The 11,780-nt window shown below is 43.9% G+C and overlaps 1 pseudogene; it reads right to left on the bottom strand.

The window, feature by feature from the left end:
- Window positions 1-1,427: 1,427 nt before the first annotated feature.
- Window positions 1,428-1,871, bottom strand: LOC110571725 (annotated as a pseudogene).
- Window positions 1,872-11,780: the final 9,909 nt, after the last annotated feature.

Genomic DNA, 11,780 nt, shown 5'->3' on the forward strand with positions numbered 1-11,780 from the left:
CCACGTTGGGCTCCCTGCTCCTTGGGAGCCTGCTTGTCCCTCTGCTTCCCTCTCTCTCTCTCTGTCTCTCATGAATAAATAAATAAAATCTTTAAAATAAATAAATAAATAAATAAATAGTTCTCATTTCTCCCCCCACCTGTGCCGCAAATCCTATAAGGCTCCTCTTGGGGACCTTCCAGTACTCCAGAAAGGACTTCCTAATACTTGGTCCCGGCTATTCCTCCTAGCTCGCTGGCCCCAAAGAATAGTGGGCAAAGGCTTTTGCCCTAATAGCTGCGGGTCCACACCTCAGCACCCGCTCTCTGCAGCACCAGGACAAGATGCTAGGTGCTGCCCCAAACGCTCTGCTTCAGTGTTTCTCATGGCAAGAGATGGTTTCCTAAAAGATGTAAAGATGGAGAGATTATAGGGAAGTAAAAATAGTTGAAGACTGTGCTCAGGTTATCACGTAGTATCTTTCTCTTTAGAAAGGTGCACATAATTATTCACAAGGGAAAAGGACCTGGCAGCAGGAGATGCTCACTACGCCCAGGTGAGTAGCTCATGTCACGCAAGCAGCAAACTTGAGTTTTCAATCCGTTATCAGTTTACAACTACAGCCTACATTTTTCCTGATACCAATAAACCTCCCTCCTCTAGCTGATTTCAGCATTTCATCAGCCTGAGCGCAAAATCAGGAAGCCAGCAATACACGAATGTCTTCTGACAGCACAATGCCAGAGAGCAGATGTGCTGGGCTGTGTGGCGGGTGGAGGGCATACCTAAGGAAGGGCAGGGGGAAGGGGGTATGTGAATAAAATCGGGAGTGAAATAACACGAAAGGAGTGTCAAGTGCAACTAGTCTGAAACACAAGTGCAACCAAATCCTTGGCAACAGTATGAAATTACTCTCAGGGAGAATATTCAATTAAGCCAGTATTTTCAGACTCCAGTTGGAAAAGGATTGCCAAGCAGCAGAGTACTGAACATCATCCCGAGCAGCAGCTAGATGACAGATACATAGTAAAAGTGGATAGGTGAACATGTATATAAAGATGTAAGCATTTTTGTGTGTTGGAAATTATAGTATTCTGAGTAAATTAGTAAGAATTTTATATTTTAGGGGCGCCTGGCTGGCTTATACGGAAGAGTGTGCAACTCTTGATCTTGGGGTCGTGAGAGATTGCTTAAATAAGTAAATAAATAAACTAAAAAAAAAAAAAAAAAAAGAATAATTTAAGTCTCAGCCAGAAGAAACTAAGTAGCTCCTTAAGTGTCAACAGATGATGTAGCCATACCGTATTACTCTCCAGGCTCTGTGCTGCACGCAGTGCTAGACCTGCTGAGGTTGCTATCTGAGACACCCACGTACACAGTCTCCACATATCACATATGTATGCAAATATAGTGCATCATCTCTTACTGTAAACAGCATAGCGTCCAGCTCATTGCATGTTGGCATCACTGGAACACCTGAAAGCTTGCTGCCTTTTTTCCTGGAGTCTTCCTGGGCTGACTTTAATTCTGCACCTTTAGGTAAGGTCTGCCTAGACTTGTCTTAAATCCAGCTGCTTTGGTGGTTCCAGGGCTTGGCCTAGGTGGGTCAGGTATCCACTGGTATGAGATCCACTGAGACGGTTTTTTCCCTTTAATTCATCTTTTTTCTCTATGCTTCTGTCACATATAATCTGCAAATGCATTTCATTTAGCGGGTCTCGCTTCGGTCAAGCCCTGAGTTGGTGGCTGACTGAGTGGCTGTATTTTCTTTGCTGGGAGGAATAAAAACCTAAGTGATCAGCAGGTCTCAGGGCACGGTGGTCACCGAGGCAGGAAGGCTTGCCATGCCGGCAGAAGTCTGGACTACCGCTGTGGGCAACAAGATGCATCATGTCCTCAACAGCGTGTCTATCTCTCGGCCCCTCAGGGTATCCAGAAGTTTCCTGTGGACTGAAGGCCTCACGCTGGAGCCACTCCCTCCCCACATCGCCTCAGCACAACTGGGAGAAGCAGGCTGGGCAAGGGGGCAAGGCAGAGAGTGTGGTGACAGCCAAGGGGGATGCTGGCTTCCGGCTCTAGCTGCTGTTCCGACAAAGCGTCCTCATCCAGACACAAAGAAAGAGCCACCACGGCTCCAGGTGCCTGGACAGTATGTATTTTAAGAGATTAATTTATGGGATTTTTTTTCCCTCTGTCTCCCTGTATATTCTCTTCCCATCAAGCAGGGAGCTTTTATGCTTTACTGCTACAGAGAAAGTATATGAAATGGCAGAAAGCAGAGACTTTGGTTTCTCATTTACCAAGCACTTAGAAGAATGCAGATTTGTGGTAGAAGCAGAATGAAGAGAAAAGAAAAAGGTTCAAGAGTTTTACAGTGGAATGTCTTTAAGAAGGTTGAAAGGAACAGACCCCCTTCAGTCTTGGCTTCCTGGCAAGGCCCCAGAGATGTGACAAAACTCCAGAGAAGAAAAGCACTGGGGCCCTCAGCCTGGCAGACAAATCCCATGTCCCAAGTGAGTCACGGAAACAATGACCCAGTGCGAGCAGGGCGCCACCAACTCGGAATTGGGGAAGATTGCGAAACCTTCACCAGGTCCCCGAGGGGAAACACCAGGCATGACTGTCTGTCAGAATGGGGCTCCGAGGCAGAAACCCAATTGATGTGGAAAACAAAGAAAATGCTGTGCTGCGAGTCGGACTTTGTAGACCGAGAATCGTCTTCTCTGCACATTCATTGGGAGAATTGTGGAGGGATTTTACCGTGTCGCTGGAGCTACATTTTCCAGAACTCCCTCCCCAGTGCTGTACACACTGGGCTTGGCCACAAGAGAAAGATCCCATGAGATTTGGAAGGCAGAAGCGAAGTGGCAGCCCTGAGGCTCTGGAGGTCGTTTAGGGCCCTGGGTGCCGCTGCCCACCTCCGAGGTCACCTGGCGGGTCGCGGGCAGCCACTGGGCCCACAGTTCCTCCAGGGGTGCCTCCCAAATAAGTAACTCACACTCAAATCATCCCTGGCTGGCCTCTGACAAAACACAACCTGAAACAGACCTCACCAGGTGGAGGAATGGACTGAGCCTGATAAGTTTCTTTTTTCTTTTTTTTAAAATAAAGATTTTATTTATTTATTTATTTGACAGAGAGAGAGAGGAAGAGAGAGAGAGAAAGCACAAGCAGGGGGAGCTACAGGCAGAGGGAGAAGCAGGCTCCCCGCTGAGCAAGGAGCCCAGTGCAGACGCTTAACCTTAACGACTGAGCCACCCAGGCTGAACCTGGTAAGTGTTGATGTAAAGATGTGCCCTAAGTTTTAAAAAACCACATCTCCGTGGCTACAGAGGAGATGCTCTAATCACTGCTCCAGCCAGGGGGCCACCAGAGCAGCTGTCAGTCACGCCTGCTGGGAAGTCCAGGGGTTCCCCAGGGTCCCAGGTTTTCAATGCTTTTATGTCCTGCACAGCTATACCAGTGGAATATGTGTTGTTTGTACATAGGATGCTGCTGGTGCAGATAGAGAAGCACGTGAGTGTGACCCAGATACACTCACGCGCCCCCATTTCCTTCCTTAAGGCCTAACTTAGCACTACATCCTGGTCAAAAGAAACACAAGTCTGGGGGTGGGGGGGATGGGGTAACCGGGTGATGGGTATTAAGGAGGGCACGTGTTGGGATGAGCATTGGGTGTTATAAGCAACTATTGAATCGTTGAACACTACATCAAAAACTGATGATGTACTCTATGTTGGCTAATTGAACATAATAAAACATGTAAAGAAAAAAGAAACACAGGTCTGACTCCAGGCAGCCTTGAAAGTCACTATGCCTTTAGCCAAAAATATCTCCCAGAGAGGTCAGTTGAGGAAGGAATAATACTATATTACAGACGCTGCAAGTTCACCAGCCTCCAGAGTTCCACCCGTAAGGCAGTTTCCTAAATCCTCAGTTTTCCAAAGGCTCCAGGCTGCAGGGGGCTCTCCCCCTCCCCCACCCCACCCCCCACCCCCCACCCCCGCGCCCCAGCATGCACCAGCCCACTGGCCATGTCACACAAACCAAGATTGTCCTCAAAGAGGTCGGGATGAGTGAACAGGTAGGGTTGGGGGTGGGGAAGACAGCCTGACTATACTTCAAAAATTTTTGTCCGGGTCACATGTGAAAATAAACTGTTTAAATTGACCATAATTCTGGATCCACCACACCCTCCCCACCAGACAGTCAGGCCTCCTCTCAGCAAGAATTAGCATAGAGTAACACTACATCTACAACCCAATTTACCTCTCCCTTCCACTGGAAGCTAGTCTCAAGTTCAAGTAAGTATTGCAGAAAGGGTTGCTAATGACCTCCAAGCCCATTAGCCACATGGTTTATGTTGGCTTCAAGAGCTGATGCAGGTAATGTGACCCACTGTCCCTTGGCACCATGCACACCTCTCTGTCTGCCCTGGCCCCATCAGGCTCACAGGTCTCAGGTAGCATTTACTCTTGTCCAGACAGTAAAATCCAGGCAGGTACAAAGGGTTTTAGAAATTGGCCGACCTCTGCGTCCTTTCCTATTTTGTTCTTTTTGGCACCGTTGTATGAAGTAGAAGTTTATGTGGTTGAGACAGTGCCAAGACTCCATTTTCTCTGTTAATGGCAGGAGAGTAGGAGAAAACACAAAACAGGCTCCATTTGCACGGAGCTAACATCATCATTCTCACTGGGGCTCATTTGCTTCCTGGGCAGCTTGCCTCTGGAGAGGAGAGAAGGGCTGGTGGTGGTGGAGCCAGGAACTCCAAGTTGGGTTAGAAAGGGTAGCCAATGCCCATGAAGGCTGAGCAAATTCCCTGAGGCACCCAAGCAGTAGGCAAAGGAATTCAGAGGTGGCAAACCCTTGCTGCTTCTGTCCCTCCCACCTAGAAAAATGCAGGTGACAAGCCATAGAATGGGAAAAGATCTTTTCAACTAGCAAAGCCCTAATATCCAAAATATATACATATTCCAATATATGAATAAGAAAAAACGGGCGGGTGCCTGGGTGGCTCAGTTGGTTAAGGGTCTGATTCTTGATCTCAGCTCAGGTCTGGATCTCAGGGTCGTGAGTTCGAGCCCCGTATTGGGCTCCACTATGAGAGTGGAGCCTACTTAAAAAAAAAAAAAAAGATAACCCAGTAGAAAAAAATGGGCAAAAGACTTAAATAGACATTTCACAAAGATAAAAAATATATACAAAGATGCTCAACTTCATTAATTATTAGGATAATGTAAATAATAATGAGGTAACTTTACGCATCTCATAAAAGCAGTAAAGTTTAAAAATCCAACAATATCAAATGATAGCATGTAAAACAATGGGAACACTACATCACATCCTTCCAGGGAGAGGATAAACTGGTTCAACCACTTTGGAAAATTGTTTGGCGGTATCTGGTAGCGATGCTATGAATATCCCCCTGATGCTATGCACAGAGCCTTTTGCCACCTGTCCCAAACCCGAGCCCCCTTCTTCCAGGTCTCCTAGAACCTGGTCTGGATTAGCTATGCAAAGAAATGAGGTCTAGTTTGAGGGACTGGCTTCCCTGCCCTCCCTTCCTTCTTTCCCTCCTTCCTTTTAGTTTTTTCAAAAAAGTGAGATAAAACATATATCCATAAAATACATAAAACGTATTTGTAGAGTTTTAACAAATAATTGCAAAGCCACCATCTGTGTAACCAACACCCAGATCAAAAGTAGCAAGTATCAGCATCCAAGAAGCCTCCTGTGGGTCCCCTGAGTCATCACAACCCTCTCCCTCCTCATTAGAATTAACTACTATTATCCTGTCATTCAGAATATTAATTTTCTTTGTATTCTCTGTACTTTTACCCCCTATCTGAACTTCACATGTAGGGGTTCCTATTGAATACATTCTTCTGTGTCAACATTATTTCCCTCAACACTATGTTTGTGAGATTCAAACAAGTCACTGGCCCTCGTGGCAGGTCACGCCTTTTTTTTTTTTTTAAAGATTTTATTTATTTATTTGAGACAGAGAGCATGAGAGGGAGGAGGGTCAGAGGGAGAAGCAGACTCCCGGCTGAGCAGGGAGCCCGATGCGGGACTCGATCCCGGGACTCCAGGATCATGACCTGAGCCGAAGGCAGTCGCTTAACCAACTGAGCCACCCAGGCGCCCAGGTCACTCCTTTTCATCACTGCATTGTATTCCATTGGATGAAGACATCACAATGCGTCTTTCTCTCCTCCTCCTGATGGATAGGGTTGTTTCCAGTTTGAGTCTATTACGAACAATGCTGCCAAGAACATTCTTGCACGTAAATCCTGGTGTATGTGTGCAAGAGCTTTTCTAGGGCGATGACCTAGCATGGCTTCCTTTTAATCCAGGCTTAGAGCATTCCTGTTTTTCCCCTCTCTCCTCTTTCAAAACTAGCTCTCAGGAAAGACCACAAATGCCCTCATGCTAAGGTAGGAAAATGGCTGAGAACTTCTGTGTAGCCTCTCCCATATCATTGTGAACTGACATCAAATGAAGTAATTTCTAACTGTAGAATTTTAGGTATCTGGAAGCTGAGGGAGAAACCCATCAGGGTTGGCCCTGGGTAGAAAGGGTCATATAGCTGTAAGGCCATGAATCAAGAAAACGAAACCCCAGAAAACCGAAACCACAACAAAACAAGAAAAAAAAAATAGCTGAGGTATTACATTTAGTATTTTTTTAAAAAATCTTATTTCATGCTTTCAAGAATCTTTTGTGGAAAACAAGGAAAACTATAAAGGCTGTTGTTCTGTGTGAAAGGTCAGAAACCAGGCACAGGAGGTGACGCCTTCTCCAAGGGTCAGTTGGCAGTTAATGGCTAAGCTACCTGGAGTGGTAAAAAGGAAATCCTTAAAACCAGACACCCACGCTTGAGGCTGAATTCCATCAACTAGAGAGTCATCTTTTCCAAGCTGGTTTCCTCTGTGAAATTGACATGACGAGAGTACTTATTTCATGAGATGGTTGTGAAGATAAAGTAAGGAAATGACTGAGCTGCGTTTCACACAGTGCTTGCCCCTGGTAAGTGCTCAAACAGTGTTCGACATGGTTCTGCTTCTTTTTATTATTTGAAGCTCAGTGTGGGCACTCTCTGTGAGGACAGGTAAACAGATGATCTGAGCAGGGTTCACTGACGCCATCCGGGATCCTGGCAGGCTTAAAGCATAAACGCAAGAGAAGAGGGAAAGAAAGTAGCACTATGAAATTATGACTTTGACTATATGTACAAGGAGGCATCTGTAAGGATTTCTTTTTTTTTAATTTTAAGATTTTATTTATTTATTTAATTGACAGAGACAGAGAGACAGCGATAGAGGGAACACAAGCAGGGAGAGTAGGAGAGGGAGAAGCAGGGAGCCCGATGCAGGGCTCGATCCCAGGATCGTGGGATCATGACCTGAGCTGAAGGCAGCCACTTAACAGACTGAGCCACCCAGGCGCCCCTATAAGGATTTCAACAAAGCATTTTAGTAACACCTAAAAACTGGAAATGACCTAAAGGTTCATTGAGAGGAAAATGGTTAAGCCTGTCCTATTCATACCATAGAATGCTATTCAGAGGTCCCAAAGAAAGAGGCTGACCTGCATGTAATGACAAAGGCCACAAAATGCAAGAAGGCCATTCTCAATGTCCTGCGGGTCTCAGTTGTCACACCCTGGTACTGGCCCTGCCCGGAGATATCGATAGGTGAAAACAGTAAGTCAGAGAATACAATTATTGCATTAATTTACAAAGTGCAACACAATACAATTTATACTATAAAACAGAGGGGGGAGGGATAGCACAAAAACATCCGTTTTTATCTGTACATTCTATCCATATGTAAATGCTTAAACTAAAGTCTGACATTTAAAAAACAAATATATGTGTTAAAAAAAAGGGGCAGGGAGCATGAAAAGATTGCTACATGAGTAGTGTCCCTGTGGCAAGACCTTCCGGAATAGTTTTGAGCAATAAGGCCAGTTTTTCTAAGTGTCCCTGGGTTTGTAAACACTCAGGATCTCTCAGGGTTTCCCCAGAGAAACTACCTGGGCCAGAGCCTGCACTTTCCAGAGTTGTCCAGCAGGGGGCAGAAGCACCATGAGTCGGCTGCCCTGAGACCTGACTGGCGTTTAGGGCTGGGCCAGCCTTCTCCAGCAGCGGACATTTGGCCTGCTTCTCCACCATTAAAGGCTGGTTATTTTTAAGTTTTCCTGCAGAGTAGCAGATTCAAATATATACTCTTGGCTACCTATTTTAAAAATTCAGAACATGCATTTGAATTCAGGGTAAGACGTAATTCTTTTTCTTTTTTTTTCTTTCAAAAATAGAAATCGTCCAATTATTTTTTTTATTATGGAAGTAAAATATATTCATTACAATTATTTACTTATCTATCTATCTATTTACTTTTTAGTATAAACTGGAAGACTTGTAGTTTTATTATCTGGAGAAACACTTTAACATATCTCTTTCCCAGACTTAAACACATATAAACAGTTTACAAACAGGGCCATCATACCATTTTATAGTTGCTTCTTTTCAACTAGATCAACAAGATCTCATAGGGATCTCTTAAGCTCTCAATTTTAAATCAATTTTACATACATGTTATTAACCCGGTTATTTCCATTAAAAGGCATTCTGACTGAGTGAGATGGGCCAAGACCCCATGCCATTCTTTGGGCTTTGGATCCTGGTTATGTTGTCCTGACCACAAGAGCCTGGCATGCCACGGAGCAAATCAGCAGCAGAGGAAACCAAGTCCATCCTTGGATCGACACTTCTAAATGGCATGGAGTTTTAACAGCCAAGAGCTTATGTGCTCTGTGGTCTTTTGTAGGTTTCCCCACACAGTGGCTTCTTGGATGGTGGATGCGATTTCCCTTTATTGGATAACAAAAGATAATCACAGATCAGCTTCAGAATCTCTCTTGGAAGAGTGACTGAGCTGTCTATCTGATTATTGTAAGGGCTGGCTTACTAGAAGGTGAAGATTTTGGATGGCCAGCTTCTAGCTGCTTCTCCCTAGGGAAGGTGATTACCTCATTGTAGAAAGTTATAAATGTAGCCCTTGCTCACTATGTTGTTTGGGGAGGTTTGGTTCAAAAAAGGATAAAATAATGGCTTCATATGTAAAGATATATCAGATTTAAACTATCTTTCTCTCTGGTACTCTTCTTCCAGTTGTGTTAAATCTAAATCCTAGAAAACTTAGCCAGATGAAAAACAGAGTTTGATTTTTTAAAATGAATTTATTTCTTGTTTTGGAAAGGATTCAAATAAATAGAAAGTTGAAGGATTGGCTGATGAATAGGAGAAAAAACATACCATTTTGAAATGACCAACAACCATACAAAAACCAATGTCCAAGGCAACTAAGACTAATTTTGTTATCAACTTTCAAAGACCAAGGAATGCAGGGCTTAGAGAAAATGTGGTATCATTTGCTCAGAGGCATAATAAAGGATTTTCAAACCCAAACATCTTTGCAGACAATGGCTCAGACAATGGCTGAATTGAAAAACCAAAACCATAGGAACAATAAGCCACAGATGCAGAAAGGGACCTGGGTGGTCCGGCTTGTGGTGAGGTGACAGCTTGCCAAGCATCAAGGTCCCCCGCTGACGAGTTCTGCAGTTGTATTCCTCCTTCCTCAAGATTGAGGTCACAGGAGATTATCTGTCCTGGTTTAAGCTTCAAACCACCTCCAAAAGGGTTAACGCCTGGAGTATCAGCCTGATTGGATCCTGACAAGCATATTTTATTACATATGTGTTGGTTTTTGGCATGATGGAAGCCGAAGGTTGCTGAAGGTATAAATGTCTGTTTCACAGAACAACTAAATATGAACAACTTCTTTAAGGAAGTGTCTCATCCCAGGGTAAAGACAACAGATGAGGCAGAGAAGAGTACCAAACATACTGCTATGAAATGCTTTTGACCTTGGGAAATGACAAACCAAAAATAAGAGAGGGGATCATAAATCGAAATGTAACAGCTAAAAAGTATAAAACTCTTAGAAGAAAACAGGAGCAAATTCTCATGACCTTAGATTGGACAACAGTTTCTTAGATATCACATCAAAAGCACAAACAACAAAGGAAAAAAACAGATAAAGTGGACTTCCTCAAAATTAAGACTTTTGCTCTTCAGAGAAAACCATTAAGAAAGTGAAAAGACCACCCACAGAATGGAAGAAAATATTTGCAAATCCTGTGTCTGATGAAGGACTTGTAGCCAGAATATATAAAAATTCTTACAACTCAACAATAAAGACAACTCAATTTTTAACTGAATAGACATACGAATAGTCAATAAGCACATGAAAAGAAAGTCAACATCATCAGCTAGCAGGGAATTGCAAATCAAAAGCACACTGGGGCGCCTGGGTGGCTCAGTTGGTTAAGCGACTGCCTTCGGCTCAGGTCATGATCCTGGAGTCCCTGGATCGAGTCCCCGCATCGGGCTCCCTGCTCGGCAGGGAGTCTGCTTCGTCCTCTGACCCTATCTCCTCTCAGGTGTTCTCTCTCTCTCATTCTCTCTCTCTCAAATAAATAAATAAAATCTTAAAAAAAAAGCACAGTGAGATACCACATCACACCCACTAGGATGGTTAAAATAAAAAAGACAGATAACCCCAAGTGTTGACAAGGATATGGAGAAATTGGATCCTCATACAGTGCTGGTGGGGCTCCAAAATGGTACAGCCTCTTTGAAAACATTCAGCTGTTCCTCAAAAAGTTAAACAAAAAGCTACTGTGCACTCTTAGGTGTATGTGTGTGTGTGTATATATATATATATATATATATCTCCAAGATAATTGAAATATATATTTACATAAAAACTTGTACATGAATGTTCATAGCAGCATTATTCAAATAGCCAAAAAGTGGAAACAACCAAAACGTCCACCAACTGATGAATAGATAAATAGAATGTAGTATGTCCAGAAGACGAAATATTCATCCCTAAAAAGGGAATGAACTACTGATATACGTTACAACATAGATGAACCTTGAAACCATTATGCTAAGTGAAACAAGCCGGACACAAAAGGCCACATATTGGATGATTGCATTTATATGACATATCTAGAACAGGCAAATCCATAGAGACAGAAAGTAGATTTGTGGTTGACAAGGCCTGGGGAAAGGGGGTTGATGAAGGACTGTTGATGGGTATGAGGTTTGGGAGTAATGAAATGTTCTGGAATTAGATAGTGGTGATGGTTGCACAATTCTGTGCATATACTATGAATATACTAAAACCAATGAATTGGTGGGTGGATTTTTTTTTTTTTTTTAAAGATTTTATTTATTTATTTGACAGAGACAGAGATAGTGAGAGCAGGAACACAAGCAGCGGGAGGGGGAGAGGGAGAAGCAGGCCTCCCCCCGAGGAGGGAGCCCGATGTGGGACTCGATCCCAGGACCTGGGATCATGACCTGAGCCGAAGGCAGACGCTTAACGACTGAGCCACCCAGGCGCCCATTTTGGTGGGTGGATTTTATGGTGTGAATTATATCTCAATAAAGCCATTACGGTAAATAAATAAATAAATCAGGAGGGACATAAATGAGTGAAAAAATGAATGAATGAATGAAGGTCACAGACAGCCAGATCCCTTCTCCCTAATGAGCAGGAGCCTGGCGCTCTAGGTATTGACCTGGGTCAGGTGATCAGACCTGGCCCACACGCCAGCTGCCAAGGAAGGAGTGAAGAACAATCAGGAGATGCCCACGGGCAGAAATGTAACCAGCGCCTCTTAACCCCTTCTCAGTGGGAAAATCCTGGTAGGTGGCAACCCAT

Source organism: Neomonachus schauinslandi, chromosome 9, assembly GCF_002201575.2.
Source record: "Neomonachus schauinslandi chromosome 9, ASM220157v2, whole genome shotgun sequence".
Taxonomy (NCBI): domain Eukaryota; kingdom Metazoa; phylum Chordata; class Mammalia; order Carnivora; family Phocidae; genus Neomonachus; species Neomonachus schauinslandi.